This window comes from Dermacentor albipictus, chromosome 1 (assembly GCF_038994185.2).
Source record: "Dermacentor albipictus isolate Rhodes 1998 colony chromosome 1, USDA_Dalb.pri_finalv2, whole genome shotgun sequence".
Classification (NCBI taxonomy): domain Eukaryota; kingdom Metazoa; phylum Arthropoda; class Arachnida; order Ixodida; family Ixodidae; genus Dermacentor; species Dermacentor albipictus.
In genome coordinates, this window is record NC_091821.1 from 428408264 (window position 1) to 428416864 (window position 8601).

General features: G+C 47.8%; 1 protein-coding gene across 1 annotated transcript in view; it reads right to left on the minus strand.

Annotated features, from left to right (window-relative positions):
* Positions 1–5699, minus strand: part of LOC135897490 (ras-related protein Rac1-like) — a 42833-nt gene extending 37134 nt beyond the window's left edge. The window contains exon 1 of the mRNA XM_065426123.1: positions 5025–5699. The gene's annotated coding sequence lies outside the window, so the exon portion shown is untranslated. The remainder of the gene's footprint in view (positions 1–5024) is intronic.
* Between the last annotated feature and the right edge of the window lie 2902 nt (positions 5700–8601).

The window sequence follows — 8601 nt, forward strand, 5'->3', positions numbered from 1 at the left end:
TGCTTGAGCTTCCGCGTAACAGAATTATGTTTTCTCGTATACTCAAATTACAATCCGACCCTATTATGTATGTAGGTTGTGTGTAAGTCGTACTTTACAATATTTCTGACGTATCTTACTTTGAGAAATTCAATTATTTCAGTAACTTATTTGTGCTACGCGGAGGGCCTGCGTGGTTGGGTTCGCGTGGTTCGAAGTGATTCGGGACAAGGGACGCCGACGCCGTATTTTCATCGACACGGGGCCCTTAACGCTGTAGCGTTAAAGGTAGAAATACCTAAGGGCTGAAACAAGTCCGTACTGCTTGTTGTAGTGGTATTGTGAGCTAAGCGACCCTCTTCAGCATAGTCTTCAGGATACGGTCAGCAATAATAATAATAATAATAATAATAATAATAATAATAATAATAATATAGTGCTTACCAAAGAAGGCTTGCACGCTTTGAGCTGTGACGTCACGTGGGAAGACCGAAAGCCCATGTAATTCAACGGAGGGTGCGGGCAACAAATAAATCGAATGCATATACTAAGCTCTTTCTGGTTAATTTATTTATGTTTTGTTGGTAGATTTCGTTAATTAATTAATTAATTAATTAATTTGTTTATTGCACACGGTGCGCAAACGTGTCTGCGGAATGCGCGTGCGTGCTGTTTGGGGATAGCGAGCAGCTTCAATTTCATAACTGCGCTGAAACAGCCGGCTCTGACGTATAGCCCATACCTTCGCGTTCCTCAACACTTATCAAACAAACAACAGCGGGCGGTAGCGTGTATGGGCCTTCCCGCACGGGGCCGCTCACAGAGAGCGCGGGCCTTGCGATATTTGTAATCCGGACCACATTCGACGAGCTGACAAACCCAGGGGCCGTATCCCGGAACGATCGCATCCTGGGCAACGCCTGCTCCAACCCGCGGAGTTGACACCAGCACTACGATCTGCTGTGGCCAGCGACGTCTCTGAAGTCACGAAGTTTGAATTGGCTTTCAAGTCTAGTGACTCCGATGGACTACAGACAGACACTACCCGACTTGCAAATACTACACGAGTAGCGTGTTCGCCAACAACTACATCTTTGGTCGCATCCGGCAGGGCCGCTCCTTGTAGCCAACGGGCGCACGCAAAAAAGATCATCGCAGAAGTTCAGTTTACTGCCTCCCTCCCCTCCTGCAGTGCGCCGCCAATTTCCCCACAAGCCTTGATTCGAAATTAAATTCTGGGGACTGGCACGCCAAATCCACCCTGCAACCTTTCCTGATGAACTCCCGAGTGTCGAGTGTATACGTGGAAGCGAAAGTGTCTTATCTCGAGGCGTATCTCTCGGACACGAATGTCTCGGCGTTCGTCGAAACACTCAGAATAGTGTAAGCGAGCGTGCCTAGTGAGAACCAACTGCAATCGATTCCGCAATCGTAATTTGTCCCTCAGGAAACCAATTCAGAAGGTATAACGAACAAATATGTACAATTACTTTTAGGTTTCAGCGGTGATTAACCGGACAGCAGTAAACCGAGTGGACTCAAGAGCGCCATTGTTTAGTTGTTGTTTTTTTTTTTCACAAATAGGATGATCCTTGTAGCGCGGTCGTGTGCGTCACTGGCACGAGATCAACGAGAGCGTTGCTGCAATTATTTTGAATCCACAGGTCTCCGCGACCGCTCATACATAGTAGACATTGTGCGTGCAACTATATGGTGCTCTTAATGTCCGTCCTTTCTCTCTCCGGTTTGCTACCCAGTGCAGGGTAGCAAACAGGAAGTGCGTCTGGCTAAACCCATTCCTGCCTCTATACTCTCTTCTCTTTTTCTAGTTTTCCATGTATATCCTCGTATGTGTACCAGCACGAATAGTGTACCACCAAAATACCGGACGCCAGCCTTTGCTTTCTCGGCTGCGGAGAACTGTTCCATGAGAATCCCTGCATATTCAGCTTATACTCGTCTTTCTCTATCCTACACCGTTTTAAGAATGAAATATACAATGTCTCCCTTGAAACACCCGCATTACTGTGGTTTTGCCTGCCCCCATTCCATGGATGCAGCGACACACACACAAACAAACACACACACACACACACACACACACACACACACACACACACACACACACACACACACACACACACACACACACACACACACACACACACACACACACACACACACACACACACACACACACACACACACACACACGAGATCGGGGACACGCCGCAAAGTGGTGTAAATGAGGACTGTCGGGCGCTTTTTCGCAATTGGGACGCCCGACTGCGCCGACAAAGGCACGGCGAGGCGAGGATGTCTTTCCAGCGAAATGCGCCGCAAATTGATGTAAAGTGAGCGCCGGTGGAGCGCCGGCACAAAGTGTCTTTCTACGTTATCCTTCTAAGCAGTGCGTGTATGTCTCGCTGCTTGATTTAATTAAACACAGTTAAATTGACCTAACGCTCTTTTTTTTTACTCTTCTGTAAGCAAAGCAGCGCATGTCCCGGCCTCGTATCAATTAAACTCTTATTGTTGCTCCTTAAGCAATGGACGAGCCCCTGCTTGCGCTGTTCCTTCTTTGTCGTACGCCCATCGTAATCACGTTCCATCTTTCTTTTTGCCCTTTCTCTACGGATCATACGAACTCGGTCATAGCGCAATAGGCGGGAAAGGCTGTAGGAGGCTGGGCATGCATACTATGAGAGCAGCGTCAATCACAAATTCCGCCGAATTGAGGCGAATTTGTTTCATGAAAAATAGTGGCTCAGTTTTAATTAATCCGCACCAGTTTCAAAGCAGGACATATAAATATCGACAGTTACAACAAAGGTACTTGCTTTCGCGCTTTGTGGCGAAGTCTGATCAACAAAAAGACGAGAAAACGACGCTTAGGAATAACGTGTAGCAGTGTGGACCTCAATGTGAAGCTTGCCATAACGCGAGCGAATATTTGTAGATAAAATTCACCATTGTCCTAGAAAAGAAAAGACTCCTTTTGTTTTCTTCTTATCTTTATCTTTTGTTTGCGTGCGTGAATAGGGGAAAGGAGAACTAAAAGGCACGATCGCGGTTTGCATCTCCAATGTTTATCAATATCTGTCAATCAATCCATCGTTTATTTAACGTGCCCAGGAACAACTCTAAGGTCAAAGTGTTGGCTTGGCGCACGCATACATAAAAAACAAAAACAGAAAAAGACACGCACACAACAACAACAATAATAAGCCGCGTCGCGACCAAACACACATACGCACAAACACAGGCTGATCGCACTTTCAAAGGCAGCGGACATGAAGGCTTAACGGGCAATATGGTGCAGCTGACTGCCTTTCCATATTTTTCGTCGAGATGCACGAGAAATATAAAAAAACCGAGCGCTTAAATGTGCATGTGTAATACGTTGCACCAATACGGATGCATCACGCGTACCATGCGTTTGTTCAAACGCGTAGAAGCTGCAGATTCTGCAAGTCCGCGTAGAAAAAAAAAACGTAAAGAGAAAAATGCCAGTCAGCATTGCAGGAATCGATGTTATGCGGAGCATTTTGCAAGTAGCTAGCTGGCTATCAAGCGTCATTTGGCGTTTTGCAAAGCGTTACCAAGTGTTATTAATGTCATGTCATGCATATCATTTATGTCCTGTGATGCGTGTACTGATGTATATCCAGATAAAGAAACGACAACTACGGCATCACAACCGCGCGCACATAATAGATAGATAGATAGATAGATAGATAGATAGATAGATAGATAGATAGATAGATAGATAGATAGATAGATAGATAGATAGATAGATAGATAGATAGATTAAAAGTACTTAAGGTAGATATAGAATGCTTTGCATTAATAACACGCATTATGCGTATAATCAGATTCCAAATGCACCACACGCATTCACTCGCGGATCTCTTTCGCCAGAAACTATCCCGCGTAGCCGGCTATCAACGCTCTGGCAGATTGCTGCACAGGATGCCAAAATAGAATAGACGAGATCATGCGCGCTTTTGTCCACCAATTATGCAGGGAATTCGACACAATTAGGACGCCGAGCCAGCATTATAGGTACAGTATACGTTCAAAATGCTGCCATGGCGTGGCGCTAAAGACATGTCACTCCTCACTTGACCTGCGAGTTTAGTCACGACAGCGATACGTCGGGGAGAATCGAGACGAAAAAACCGCCGAGTCGAATCACCGGCCATCCTTACAGCGAAAACAACTTACGAAAAAAGAAAAAATTCTACGAGAAGCCAATTGTGCACTGACAATGGATTCGGGCTGCCATTCCGAGCAACGATTTTTCTAGGAAGCGTCACGAGGAGACGACCGTGCGAGCGTGCCGTTTCAAGCGAGTAACGTGAGCAGCGAAAGCGTACGTTTCGGTGTTTAAACATGCGTTTTTAAACCATTCCAACTTCCGTTCTGAAACCACGCGATTTCACCGCGTGTATATACGTGTTGTTGCTAAATCTTTGAATGAGTCGTCGGCACGCAGCTACACACGTCATCGATGTGTAATCCGAACGAGAGCTGCAGTAGCAGGGGTTCGCGTTATCGCAACCAGAGAACTTCGTCGCGAATGAGATGCGAGCGGGCTGGAATCGAAGGCATCGTTATACTTCACACCGGTGACAATATCGAAACGCGACAGCGGAGACAAACCCGCGATGTGATCGTCATCGAAAGACAAAGGGGGTAAATGGAGGAGGCATATATATGGACAGTGACTGTTGAAGCAAGAGGCTGCTCGGTCGAACGACCGGCTGTCAACCCGCGCACAAGCGCCGGAATCCATGTACGGGCGTCCCACACGTCGGCGGCGGCCTGCTCTCTCGATGAGCAAGACAACACGCAAACCAGGACGCCAACATTCGCGACGACGACTTTTACAACATCAGCCTCCCGTCCACTGGCTCTGACAACTTATAAGCATGCATGTCGACGGATCGTACACTTTGACTTTCAAATAAAGGTCGCGCTGCAGCTGAATAAAGCGAGGGCGCGGGTTGCATGCAAACATCGCGTAACATAGATTCACTTGCCTGCGTTCAAAGTGGCATTCCGACGCAGGATCGACGACGACGAAAAGCGGCGTAGGAAGTGGGTGTGTTTCTTCTTCCTTCCAGCGCTGACGATGACGGTGACGAAGGCCGGGACGCGAAACCGAGCTCGAAGCAAGCACCGTCCAACGCACAGCGGAGTAAACTCGCTCGGACGTCCCGCGTGGTGACGAGCGACTGACAGCGGCCGCGAGATTTCAAAAACCGCAGCGCTGCTTGCAACAGTTGACTTCCTTTATGCACTCCACGGCCGGCCGAAGCGCGATCGCCGCTCGAGCTCTCTCGTTGACGGGACAACCGCAGCGGCCTTAACAGGCGACGACCGCTTCGTATCTCGTAATTTCCCGGATATCTGACTGCTGCTGCCGCTCCAGCAGCAGTGTGACGGCAGTTGGGGGAGGGAAGGGGAGCGCGAACTTGAGCGAAAGCGCGCGTAGCGCAGGAAGTGAGCCGGCCGAGCGTCAAGAGGGAAAGGGGAGCAACATAGAGGGAGAGAGAGAAACGTTGGAGGTGGACGAAAGACCCGAGCGGAGTGACACGCGGAACAAACAAAGAAGGGCGAGAAATTAATTGACACTGGTTCCGCGGGCAGACGACGCGCGCGCGCGTGTTGCGTCGCTTGGGGTGCGGCTCAAAAGTGGCGGCGGCGGCGGCGGCGGCGAAGAAAAGTGGCGAGTGCGGCGAGTGGAGAGCCGCTCGAGCGAGTTTTGATGGGCGGTGGCGTGGCCGATGCGGAGAGTTTCGGTTCTGTATTTCGCGCGACTAGTCGCGTGGGCGAGTCGCCCGCTGAGCGAGGCGTTGGCCGAGCCCGATGTGCGAGAGAGAAGGGTGAAAGTACGTTTTCAAGTGTTTGTTTCGTATCTTTTCCTTGGCCGTGAAGGCCGTATCTATCTTGTGCGTGAGTGCCGCCCTCTGTCCGCGATTTCGTTAGACTTGGAGGCGAACGGAAGACGCAGCTCGCCCTCGAGCCATGAAGGAAACCCCATAGAAAACCCTGTAAACAAGAAGCGAGGGAACGCGCGCCAGGTACGGAGGAGTCGAGGGAATGCAGATTCAATGTCCAGTTCGGTGTCCACACTATTCGCGCTTGACGCACTGCTTAGGCATCGTCGACGCCTGCTGAGAATGGCGCGAGAAGACGAGGCCAGCGAGATTGGAGCTGTGAAGAGGCCTAACTCGTGAGCCGCTGTTTACACAGCGAACCCCGCTTACCACACGTACATCTATTTGGCGTCTACAAGATGTCTTGACAAGATGAACGATACATCATAACGTGGCACTGGCAAAAACACGAACGTCCGCGAGATGCGCACGTGTGGATTGTTAACCTACTGCCGCAGAGTTTCACGGCTACAACACGTGTTGCCCATTATACTCTCACGGCGCCGTTTTCTTCTCTCCTTCTTGTGCGAGATACTTGGAAATAATAGAGACAAGAAACGGGAGTGGGGCAGATAGAGAGAGAGGAGAGAGAGAAAATGGGGAATAAAGAGGATAATAAAGAAAACGCCGTCAGACCTGCTGGACCTTGCAGAACCAAAGCCAATTTTCCAGCGGAGTCGTTCCTTTCGAGCATTCGCAAATTGAAGTGCCTATAATTATGTAAGCCACGAAATTTAAAATGTTGCCCGCGCGCGACTCATAACAGGCATCCTTCTCGTGTATATCTTACCTCGGTGTCACATTTCTGTCTCCGTAAAACATGCGTGTAACCAGAGTTCTTTCCCAATGGGGAGAACATGCTCGGCCCAACCTTGGCCATGTTTCCATGGCTAATCACAAATTGGTTGGGCCAAGCTCGGCACACTATCCAAGGCCGCGCTAGGGGATTGAAATCGGCTTTTAGTAGGCGAACTACTAGGGTGCCGTCGCAAAGCCGGCCATTGATGCCAACTGGCCATTGCAATGCCGCGCATGACCCATTGTAAATTTCTCGATGGCTCAGCTTAGGGTCAACCGCCTTTTCACATGCATTGTTGACTTGCAATAAATTATTGTATTTGATCGTGTGTTTCTTATTACTAGTTGATACAAGTAAGCATGCATGCGCGCGTACCATGCATAGTAAAGAGATTTCACATGCGGGAAAGGCAGAGATCGGCTGGTGTATCAGGCTAAGCTAGTACACTACAGCCTGATACTCTACAAGTGTAGACAAATGAAACGCAGTGCATTACATGGATCACACATTAAAAAAGAATATTGCATGGTTCTAATGTTGACTAGATTATAGTGTGAGATTTTTTATCGCTCACTAGCATTTTCTTGCACAATAAAACGTAAGAGTTCATAAAATAATAACATACATAAAGTTGGAACTGTGAAAACGAGTGTTCAGCACGTACCTGTCTAAAATGTTACGTTCGTTCCCCGTCACCATGCGGCATATTGCAGCCCTAATTATTGACTATTTGGCGCCTTTGATTGCGCCCACCCTCCCTAGTCTTAAGCACCAATGAGTCAATGCTTAATGACAGTACTTGACACCTTCGACGATAAAGGCCCATGGTTTGCCCTTGCACAACCTGCACATAAGTAAAAGAAGGAAAGAAACATACAAGGGTACTGCAGCAGCACTTTCAAAAATGAAGCAATCTTATTGCAATATAACAAGTGATTATTTAAAGCTACAATGTATCTATGCGGCAAGATGTACTTTGCTTGCAACAGAAGCACTGTGAAAAAGTCATAGCACACATATAAACACAAACACTAAACGCACAAAACACTGCTGCATGAAACTGGTATGGTTCTGGCCAATTGTTTATAAAAAAACACAGCGCTTCAAGTTGCCACAGTGTTCCGGTCATTTATATGCCAGAGCAACCGCTTCATTGAAAAATATGCCTAAGGTCCGCAGTCACAGAGCAAAGGTAGCAAAGTAATGCAACTCTCATGCACCACTGAGTGCTCGCGAGATGAAGTAGTAATGTTAAGTGAAAAACTGACTAAAGTGCTCCAAAGAAGATTCACAGGGGCCTTTTTCCTGGTTTACAGTTTGAAAACTGGCTGCCACCACAAATCCACCTTGGTGCAGGCTTAATTAGAAATGATATGTCACATGACCCAGAGAGGAATAATATGCACAAGTGCTAGGTTGCCTTCATTTTGAACGTGGTGTACTTTTACCTCACAAAGCAATTGAATGCAAATCATGAACATCTGCTGAAATTAAGGCTCGTTGCAAACAAGCAAGCAGGGAGTCAAACACTTTTAAGGCGAAAGACTTAGATCTCTGTTTCAAGGTCACGTTGTGAGGTACAGAAAATCGGAGCGCTCGTGCCACTGCTCGCGCGTTCGTCGTCTTCTTCCACATCGCTGCCACATCGATGCCGCTAATCACGCCAAAAAAGGTGCAGTTAATAAATATAGCGTTAATTAAGGCACTCGAAACCACGACCTTTGGTGGGAGTAGAACCCAGGACGTTTGGTGTTAATTAGGGCAAAGTTGGTTAGGGTACCGTTAATTAAGGTAGTTTTAAATAAGGCACTCAAAACCACTACCTTTAGTGGGAGAAAACGAGTAACAAGGAGTAACAACGCATGCGAATGAGAATGT